Source organism: Phoxinus phoxinus (assembly GCF_949152265.1).
Source record: "Phoxinus phoxinus genome assembly, chromosome: 10".
Taxonomy (NCBI): domain Eukaryota; kingdom Metazoa; phylum Chordata; class Actinopteri; order Cypriniformes; family Leuciscidae; genus Phoxinus; species Phoxinus phoxinus.
The window spans coordinates 27041737-27053131 of record NC_136885.1 but is presented as its reverse complement, the minus strand read 5'-3'; the positions used below and the strand labels follow the sequence as shown (position 1 = coordinate 27053131).

At 37.0% G+C, this 11395-nt stretch overlaps 1 long non-coding RNA gene across 1 annotated transcript in view; it reads right to left on the bottom strand.

The window, feature by feature from the left end:
• Nucleotides 1-315: 315 nt before the first annotated feature.
• LOC307005947 overlaps nucleotides 316-11395 on the bottom strand; it is a 12099-nt gene continuing 1019 nt past the window's right edge. The window contains exons 2-4 of the long non-coding RNA XR_013799365.1: nucleotides 11118-11264; nucleotides 1347-1453; nucleotides 316-1177 (exon numbers count right to left, since the gene is read on the bottom strand). This is a non-coding gene — a long non-coding RNA (uncharacterized lncRNA). The remainder of the gene's footprint in view (nucleotides 1178-1346; nucleotides 1454-11117; nucleotides 11265-11395) is intronic.

The window sequence follows — 11395 nt, the reverse complement described above, 5'->3', positions numbered from 1 at the left end:
TGATTTTGCAATGTGTTTAACGGATTCGCCGTGTTGACTAACATAAAGCTGATTGGAATAAAAATAGTCCTGTGGCAGTTTCATACTGACAACACAATGGATTGTTAGGCCACCAATCTACATGACCAACTTGAACCTGTTGCGAAATTTGTGTGTGGAAACATTTCGCCCAAACGAAATGGTAGCCTACCTGTTCGCGTATATTCGGGTCCAATAATCAATAATAACAATAATCGCAACAGACTTACCTATTAAAATCTGTCAGTAATTTGTCAGTTTCAACATTAAACTGAATGTGCCACTGCCTCAGGCCGGCGATAACGTGAGTCCTTTTTACGAGCGTCTTCAGCTGATTTGAGAGTTGTGTTGTTCCACACATGATTGTATTATAATTCCAATTATTCCCTCACCTCTGTCCATAATCAAGAATGAATTTGAGGCATTCTCCCTGTGGGATGGCATAAACAATTAACCATGTGCTCACTCACAAACAGCTGATGATACACCAATGAACAGCCATTTTCAAACACAACCATCGCAATAATCTCACAGTCCTCTTCTAACATTATCCACCCTGGTACCAGGAGACTGTGAATAAGACATGTATCATTAGTAGCTACCAATAACAGGCTGTGATTAAAGAGGCTCTTGATGAAGTGTGGCAGCTCAATTATTTGACGTGCTGGACACAGTAAACACACGTTTCACCTTCTGAAACCTGATGGATCAGTTTGGACTGCTTCATTTAATTTTCATGTCCCTTTGTCCAGTTTGATCTTCTGCAATGACACCCAAAGGGCTCTCCAGCCCTCGTTCTGTCTTCATGGCGTATTTGGCTATGAGTCCATACTCGTGTTGAAAGATGAGAGATCTAAGGTTTGAAAGGATGACACTGAACACCCAATTATCGGCTAGTGGCAGTTTTTTCTATTTTTGGAAAGCAATCCACTGTGCTCTGTGGCACTCCTATTGTTCTTCTAGGCTGCGGTTGCCATGAACACCACGTCGGTGGCGTCTGACATGGCGGTGACCTGTGGAGAAAAGGTTGGCGAATGGCTTACACACCTTCTCCAGCTGGTAGATGTTGTCGCTTAAAACATTCCCCTGCTGCTTTTGCCATGCTGCTCGTGATTGTCTGATGCTCTTTCAGACAGGCATCCATTTCTTTGTTGTTGTTCTAGAGGAAATTAGTAAATGCACCCTTCAGTCAACTTGAGGGCATGATGACAATAGAGTTGATTGTTACAAACAAAATTGCTTTTTTAGCTCAGATTTGCACTTATTATTCCAAGTAGCTGTTTGATTTTGATTACCCAAAAGACAAAACCCTCAAAATTATTGCTCACCAATTATAATTCACCAGAGGGGCGGATTTATTATGGGCTTTTTTGTTGTTGTACCAGGCAGAAATGCAGCATGAAAATCAAATCATTCCATCATTTTCCTGGGAAACCTTTTGTCAAAAATCATGCAGTTATTATCATCAGCATCATCTGGATCTGTCCTTCCCGCCCCAGCGTCTCTCAGAGTCTGATTGGAACCTCAGGGAAACACAACACTGATTTGATTATTTGATGACTCCCTGAAAAATAGGCTAAGTTATATGGCAGAATGATGGTGATTTAAGAAAAACACAGATTATGAATACTTTTGCTAACCTCTGGACCTTCTGAATGGAAAATGTGAAAAAAATCTGTGATTAGTCAACGAGACTGTGTAGGTAGGCTAATTGTTCAACCATAGCATGTCACAAAAATATTGTATTTACAATAAAACGTTAGTACGGTTGCTATAAAAAATGCTTCAGACATTGCTAATTACTTAATTTGACTAAATGTTTTAATGTTCATGTGTATATATATAAATAGTTAATGCTAAGTTATTCAACTACAAAAAAAAATATGCTTAACACCGTGTCCTAACCAGACACGACACCGCGGCACGAGTTTTTGGCCTAACCAGCCACGACGGCAATATGCAATGATTCTATTTTAGAAACAGTTTCTATTTCTGCAAAATTTCTGCATTTAATGTTAAAATGGTACAATATTTATGAATTTAATTATGTATTCATCCATTTGGTTGCGAGTACAGTGCTTTTGCCGAGAGACTCCGCACGCTCTTCTCATTGGCTCTTCTCATCTAGTGTGCGCAGACTAATTGCTTGTTGCTGGAATCTTATGGCATCATGTCTAGGTTAGGACACGGTGTTACACTTTAAATACTACTGTTAACTATCATAATACAGTAAAATATACAACCACTTGATGCCTTAAAGTTCAAAAGTTGGCAAACAAAATATAACTAAAAAACACACACACCCATGAGAACTCTGGGAATGTAATTATATAGCTATATATATATATATATAAAATTCTATAAAATATTATATCACTATTTTACAGTGCGATACACATATTTTGTTAAATATATATGTACCGACTGATAACCACTCACCAAGTTTTGCAGTATTTTTGCTTTCTTTTTCTGATGAAATACCTAAAAAAATTTTTTACAACGATGTGTAATTCATTTTCACTTTAGTTAAAAGGCCATTAAAGCACCATCAAAGTATAACTCTACTAGTCAGTTTTATGGCTATGTAGGACATCACATATGAACCGTGACTATTTATATTGGCTGTTGATTGGTCAGAAACACAAAAAAAGGCTCAGAGCCAAACAAACAGTGTCCAGTGTAATGAATCATTATCACCAGGAAAAGACAACAAATAAAGCCCACGGTGGTTAGGGTGTGCATGCATGCGTGTGTGTGTGTGTGCATATCTTTTATCCTGAGTGCACTTGTTCGTCCTCATCGATTTCCATGTAGACACACAATTCATCACTATGAAGGAGACTAGTCATTAAGTTTGACTCTGTGTATTGATTTACATCACTATAACCCTATAACTCCCCAACACAGCTGCCACCTAACTGAGTCCATAGGTGAAAGAGCGTGTGGATAAAATATATCTCTGGTTGTCCGCCCTGAGGATCAGCCTGAGCCGGTTGTTCCTATTTTTCTCAAAAGATGTGACTTTCTGTTATCAGCATTTAAAGGGTAACTAAACACTAAACCAACTTTTTTTAGTTAATGATCTGTAAGAATGGAGCTTCATAAATGCTGTTCATTGATTCGAGTACTTTTTTTAACATTTGAGTATAAAGTGTTTTAATTTTCAAATATATGGTGTAAAAACGTCTGAGTGCTGCCCTCTTCAGGCTAAACGGAATCTCCTGAAGTAGGGGTACTCTCTGACGTAGGGTACTCTGTGACGCTACTCTGCCACGCCCCTGGCAGCCCCTGGTATAAAAGCATCTGCTTCCGTCAAAACCACTGTAGCGAGTCAGGAGTTGGAAATTGAAATTACGAGTATTGAAAACGATCAGGATAGCGTATTTTAGCATCTAGTTAGCATAGCATATTATTTAGATTATTTCGTGTAGCCTAGGTAGTTATTTAGCATAGTTGTTAGTGTTGTTAGAAGCATAGTTAGTTAGTAGCATAGTATTGCATCAGTTAGAATAGTGTAGATTTATAGCATCAGCTTTATCTGTGTTTAGTACAGTGGTTAGGCTGGTATAGGTGTAGTGTTGCCGGTTGCAACAGCACTGCTGGACTGCATAACTTTCCCCCAGACTTGGAAATTAGCGCCAGTGTTTACATGCACTTGTGTGCCAAACGCTGCTCTTCCTGCATGGACTCCACAACCGCCGGCGCGTTTTGCTGGATATATTTTTTTTCACATAGCGGCAAAATATGCTTAACGTAGGTCAATAGTAATAATAATCCACTCAGATACTGGACCCATTCTCTCTTGCGCGGCTGCTTCGCTAGCATCGTCGGATGCCGATCGCGATGCGGGAGTTAATGCGATGCGACACCGCAGTTTGAGCTCGCGGCTCGAATTGATATGGTTTTAGCTCTGTGTTCACAGACAATTCCTCCACTTCAGGTGAGAAAAGTCCTCGACTTCAAATGACCGCTCTGTTGCAAAGCTACTTGCGTCACTCTCCATCTTAGCGAGTCTGACAGCAGCTGTCAATCACTGCGGGTCTGTCAATCACCCGCTCAGCCCCGCCCTCGGTTCGTCCGTTGGGCTCTGCCCACTTTTCCAGCATTTTTCAAATATTGCCAGTGGGTGGAGTCAGGCTCTGACCAGGGGTTTAGTTACCCTTTTAATGTCAACACCAATTCCTACACTGGTGCTTTGCCCAAATTCACTTTCTAAATAAAGAGCTCTGTGTCCAGACAGGGCTAAAAGGAAATGGAATAGATTTTCTCCAAGTTCAGTCTGCTGACACTTGTGCTTTAGGGAACAAAGCTTTCTGGCCTACAGATGAAATGGGGACCGAATGAAAAGCAAAAGTACTGGCAGGTTTGGAGTGACCAAAGTGCCCCCAGGAGCCGGCCTCTCGTTATCACCGCAATACTGCGCACATTTGTATTCACAGCATGATCACACACCAGACCTTTGGAAATGACTGTTTACAGGGGCGATCTGTAGAATAAGCGTGCTGACATATGGAAAAGGAAAACAAAACTAACATAATTCATATGTAGATGTTGACTGGCAGATATTTTATGCATACAAATTTGATTTAAACTGGACTAACTACATAATTTATTATAATATATGTGTATATATAAGGCTACCTGTATATATATATATATATATATATATATATATATATATATATATATATACATATATTTCCCGGTCAACATTACAATTTAATATGTTGACAAACAAATAAAAAAAACAGTTTATTTCAAGCAATCTAGAACTCTTTATTTGAATTATTTATATATCAAATATAAATGTACATATATAATAATTAGTATTTAATATATAACCTACATAAATACAAATTAATAAAAAAGTTAATTATAATAAAATTAAGTGGTTAAAATTTGTATTTTCTGTATTTGTTGAAATATATATATTTATTTAGGTTATTTTAATTACACAAATGTTTTTTCCTTCCACATACACTGCCCGGGCAGCTTTTTTTTTATGGATGTCAAAATGTTATCAAGAGGTGAATACATTTTTGGTCAATATCTTGTATTGACAATGCAAGAGTCAAGCACTCTGTCAAGTCTCCTCCAGCACATCCCAAAGATGCATTTCCCTCCCAACCATTCTTTCACAATTTGAGCCTGATGAATCTTGACATTGTCATCCTGGAATATGGCCATGATGTGTCTTCCTACATGTTTTTTTTTAAGAAATGAAAAGCTACACACTCCATCAACTAGGGTTAAAAGAGCTGTTGCCGAACATATAACATGCTAGAAACTGCAATAATGATCAAATCATAGACTCCTAAGCATTTGCAAATCCAAATAGTGACTTTTTTTTTTTTTTTTGGCTGGGCAGTGTATAGCTATTAACCAATAATTGATATAAAATCCAAGACATATATCACTTTTATGTCAACTCCTAACTTTTCAAAAGAAGCATTACACTGTGTCTGAGAAGCTGTTACTCCTTGACTTCACATTCTGTATTAAGAAATATAACTAACTGTCTTGCTGTTATTCACCAAGCACAAAGAGGTGCAACTGAAAGCTAAAGCTTAGTTGCCATAACTGATGCCTTGAAAGGAAGATCATTAGAGTGGTTTTTACCCTCCGTTGCCTCACTCTTTGTGTTTTCAGCTTTCATTTGGCTCTAGGGCCTGCAAGTAATAAATTCAGAGATAGCAGCAGATAAACAACTGTTATAATCTCACAAGATTTACAACCCATATTTATATTATTACAAAACCAATGACCTATAAAAAAAGGACTTGGCATGATGGGGCAAGATGATACCACTGTGAAGGCCATTTCGCCTCTGAAATGAGCAACTCATGAAAAACAAGGCTGGGGAGGCAGTCGGCAAAATGTACAGGAGATTTATAAATAAGTCATAAAGTTCAAATATTGACAGGTTTATGTGCTTTCCTGGTAGTTGCTTTCATTGGGTTAAGCCTTTATATCAAGGGTTAATTTAATATCTGTGAATTTTCCATCAGCAATGAAACAATCCATTGATTTAAAGGTAATGGGACGAAAGGTGAAAGAATATCATGCGGATCAACATTTTCTTTATATGACCAGCTGATCTCCGTTTATTTAATGCCCTTAACTCGTTCTTCATGGTGCAGATCTACCAAACACGTTTGTTATAATATCAGAGAGAGAAAAAATAATGAAAATCATGTAATTATGTGAAAAATAAAGTATGTTGTTTTTTCACACAACTTATCTATTTGTTTCTATAGCAGATGTGGCAGTACACACCGCAGCTGCTTGTAAGGAATGGCCAAGCATCAGAGCATGTATGTGTGTGTGTGTGTGATCATGCATGAAATTATCACACAAGGGTATAAACACCACCGAGATGAGAATAACAATGCACTCCCAAACGCACAACTCACCACCACTCACTGTATAACTAAGGGGAAACTGCACACCATCACAGGTTTGACAGCCTCGTAAACTTAATCTATCGTTTGGGCAGTCCAGAGAGAGGTGGCAAGACCTCCTCTTTTACTGACAGTCAGATGTTTTTGCTTTTATTGAAGGTTTTCACACAAAATACGAAGTTTGAGTGCTGCTGCCTTTAAAGGTACAATATGTAAGAATTATGTAATAAAATATCCAAAAATCACTTGCACAGTGTGATATATTTCCTGCAGTTGTGTACTTACAATATCCCAAAAGTCTCCAAAGATTTTTTATTTCAGAGAAATTCCAATTTTAAATAATGGGCCGTCCCTGAAAAAAAACGTTGCCTGTCAATGAGGCAATATCCGCGCTCTCCTCGGTTTCCGCTCGTACTGCCATAGCCATGAGGTAATATGCCCTCGTACTGCCATAGCTAAAATGAGGATCAATATCGGTGTGGCATTTTCGAGACGCCGAGAGCTCCACATCCGTGACAAACTTGGACTTGACAGCGACACCGCTCTTGAACATTCTTTATTAGACAGGTGAGCAAATGTACATAAAACAAATCAATGTTATATAGCTCAATATGATGAAATGTTAGAATATGATCAGTATGTTATTCTAATGTTGATCTAGCTTAGTAAGCTGCTAGTTTCATATAGCAAGCAAACTAACATAGAATGTTTAAAGCAAAATGCCACAAAAAAAGCATAATATTAAATATCTAAATTAAAAATATTTCAAATTTTACAAAAAATGTTTCTGCTGATTTATAATGAAATCATAAAAGGCACAGATGGATACAACACAAAAAATTATATGAAATATGAATTTTTATTTCATTTTCAACGTTTCACACAGAGTTTTATGCTGATAATTTGTAATGGAAAAAATTATAAAAGCAAAAAAGATTTTTCATTTGAAAGTATGCTGATAATATAATTTATAATGAAAAATTTTTTAAGAAAATAATGATAAAAATACTAACATTTTATCTAACAAATTACTAATTTAGAAAAATGCTAATTGCATGTACACTAGTGGTCTTACAATTTGGGACCTAACTACAGATACTGTATCTGAACCAAAACCATTTTGTTTGTTTTTTTTGTGAAAAAAGTTGTCGAGGGTACACTGTAAAAAAATATTTTCATGATTTGTTATCACAACTTTTTATCTTTTGTCAAATCAACTTTGATAACTAATGTGTGAAGAAGATAACATACTATTTTGAGTTTGTTTATTAGACCATTCTTCTTCATTGTATTAACTCAATTTTAATTACAACTAACTCTAAATTTTAAGGCAACAAGGTAACTTTTTTAAGTTAAACCAACATTTTTTTTTTTACAGTGGTAGGGGTGTGCGTGATATTGACAAAAAATTATATATTTTTTCGTATACAGTAATTAGACTATTTCTTGCTGTGTGTTTATTGTGTTGGTATCTTGGCAGGTTTAGGCCGTGGACAGCTGACTCCTAAAGTTTTCAATTCTTCATATTCTGTACGGTGGTCAGTTAACAGCAGAAACAGAAATGATCTTTTCCAATAAGTTTAAATATAGTTTTTTTTAACCTTTTATGGGCATTTTTACCTTTATAACGCCATTTTTAACCTCACTAAATGTGCATCATCTTTTGTGTCAAATTCTTACAAACATGAAATGTTAAATATTGTTATTTGAAATTAATAAAAAAATTAAAAGATACTTTAAATGTGAAATTAAAACCACCAGTAGATGGCAGCAAGTCACTGTTAATGAGTGAGTAATTGATTTAAACCAATTAATTTAAACGGCTGATTCATTCAGGAACGAAAAATTTGGCTGTCTGAAATTGCCCCCTATACGCTTAAACAGGGCACTATTTAGGGGGACAGCCATTTGTAGTGGTGTCCAAAACCATAGCGGACGTCGGTGCACTCATTCAATCCCACAATGCACCGAAATAATGAGTGCCGCCAAGATGGTGCCGCACTGCCGCAGCTGAACTGTTGGTCCAATGTGGCCAGCGCCGCCGCTCCCACCACGCACTGTGCGTATAGGGCACTAAGAGCTCAGGGGGCACCAAAAAAATAGCCTAATGAAAAATCAATAATTATAATGCCGATATTATTTCAGTATAGAAATACAGACATCCCAAGTCTCCCGGAAGTCTTAATGAGGGAGTCATTGAATCATTCATTCAAACTATTCGTTCATTCAGTAACGAAACACCGCCATGTGTTGCTCAGAGACACAAACCGGTCCTATGGCTTTCTTTGGAACTATTTATGGAAATAGAGCAAAAACAGGCAATATTGTGTCTAGTTACTTAATATTAACTTCTAGTCTATTGAACGGCATGTTGTATAAAATCACTATCACATTTGTAATCACACTGATATTTGGAGAAACAAATGGCACTCTCTATATGACTGATTAACTATATTCAATTATATAACTATAATACAGATGTATTTTAGCCCCTTTTCTTTCTGGAATATACAGGCAATGCATAAAAACTCAAAGTTGACAACTTTTCGAGCAGGGAAACATTGAGGCCATTTCACTGTGGATGCTTTGTTTCATGAGCTAGCCTGAATTATCATCCTCCAACAATCTAAAAAAAAACAACAACTATGGAATATTCTAGCAATGACAAGCAGTATGGGCGTTCAATTAATTCCCCTATTTACCAAATTATATTCTCCAGTCATTTAGTAAATCTGTCAGACACCTGAAAGTGCCCTCTTCACTTTCTGATCTTGTCTGACCTCTGTCTCATTTTATTTTCGCTTGAAACCTGACCCTTGCCCGAAGAAGAGTGACGGCGGTGCTCACTTGTTTAAGTGTTTGGCATTTGAGGAACAAAAGGCTCCCGCGTCCTGAATGTAGCGATGGATCAGCCCGTAACAAGCTCTGTCGCTAATGGGCTCTAATGAATTCAAAGATATGCAAACCCACGTGGGGCTCTTATTCAGATAAGGTGAAACAGAATGAATCACATTCCCGAAATACACAACCATTAACCTTTCTTCACTTGTCAGGCATGAGAGGACTGACGCTTCTCGCTTTCTCTCAGGTCAAATGCACAAAAAGACAACATGCTGCCTGCAGGGACATCCTTTTGAAAAGGGCCAGAACTACTTGCTTTTGTTTGTCAGAGGATCAGACATTTTCTTAAATCACAGTTTAGTACTAGTAAAATATTAAAATATTTAGCTTCAGTCAGAAAAGAGAGACGAATGTTAGTTGACACTTTTTACCAAAGTGAATATTTCTCAGTGTGAGTTTATTTTTGATTTAAAAAAACAAGTTTTAACAGAAAAATGAATTCAAGTAATTTTACAAATCATAAGATTCCCGTTTCTGCTTTTAAATCCTCCCAAAATGGGTCCCATTCACTTCTATTGTGCTAATAGTTATTGCCTTTTTTAAGAAAATTAGGGGTGAATCAAAATTTCAGCAAAATCTCAGTAAAACAATTATGAAACTAAAATATTATTAAAAAGCAACTATATTTAAATGTAACATTAAAAAATATAAAACTATATTTTGTCCAACAATTATTGTAATTAATACGTAAATCATTTGAAGTGTTAATAAAATGTGACGAATTCCCAACTAGCCCCGGTGAGTTTGTGACATCATTTTGTGAAATATAGGACTGCAAGGCCATTATCTTTATTATCTATTTATATTATTTTCCACCAGCAGACCAGTGACAGAAAAAAAGAGGCATTTTATCATCATTTGAAACCTCTCACACACATCTGACCATCTGATATGATTCTAGCTGAACATCTTCCTGGCCATATCTCATAATGGTCACATCAGGGGCACATCATTGCTGATATGTTGCCTCAGGGTTTTTTTCTAGGTTAACAGCCATATGAGCCATTGAGAGGGGAGAAAAAACATGTCCCTGCAAAGATCTGTGACAAGGGGAGGTAAATTATAGTAAGGAATCCCTGAAGAGAGATTATGGAAGTACATGTTCTCATGACATGACAGCGACAGATAACAGGCTGAGCGAGATGAAGAGGGCTTGATAATCTATTCTCCCATCACTGAACTGTCATTCCACCAATGACATCCTCAGATAAATGTCATCACTCATAATCTAACCCTGTCATCTCCACAATGAGCATTCTTTCACCTTTAAGATAGAGGTGATGCTCAACTGTGGCACAAACATGCCTGAGGCATGTCATAATCTGCCACTAAGAGAATGACAGGAAAACATCTATTAAGACTATTAAAACTGGTGGCTGTTTTCTGATCTGATTCCATAGAGATCTATTTATCGGTCCATTCTCACCTGGTCTTTAAGCTGTGATTGATTCACTCACTATTTTAAACCTCCTGTTGAGCTCAGAATGAGATGCATCGATTGGATAAAACATGCAGTGCTCAATAACTGCCTAGAAGCATGTTCTCACTTTTATTTTCAAAGTGCTTATGTACTGTTTATTCAAAGGTAAAAATATGACTCTTCAAACATTGTCAATCTCCAAAGAGCTAAGTGGACTAACAGAAAGAGCATTTTCCTTTTCTTGACCTTTCACCATGCTAAGCCCCCATGGTGAATAATGAATAAGCATGCTTTACTTTGCTATATAATTAACTTTCTGAAGTACTAGCCTGATACAGTGTAGGGTGGGTAACTGACTGGACTCCTTACGAACTGACCTGTCGGTGGGCCTGATTAGCCATGAGAAGTACCCATGTCCTTGTGTGAAGAAGGGAAATGATCTCATTCACATGTCCAACAGTGGCTACTCGACAGTAATGACTCTCTTTTTCAGCATCCGCCAAAACCCAGAGGAAATCATCACACTGTTCAAAACAACATTTTTATATTACTTCCCTTCCTGTGAAGATTAATATGGGAAAATACCAACCCTTACTGGTTTCAGCAAGTAAGCTCAGTATGGGATACACTACTTTCATATTATATTCTGACCTTT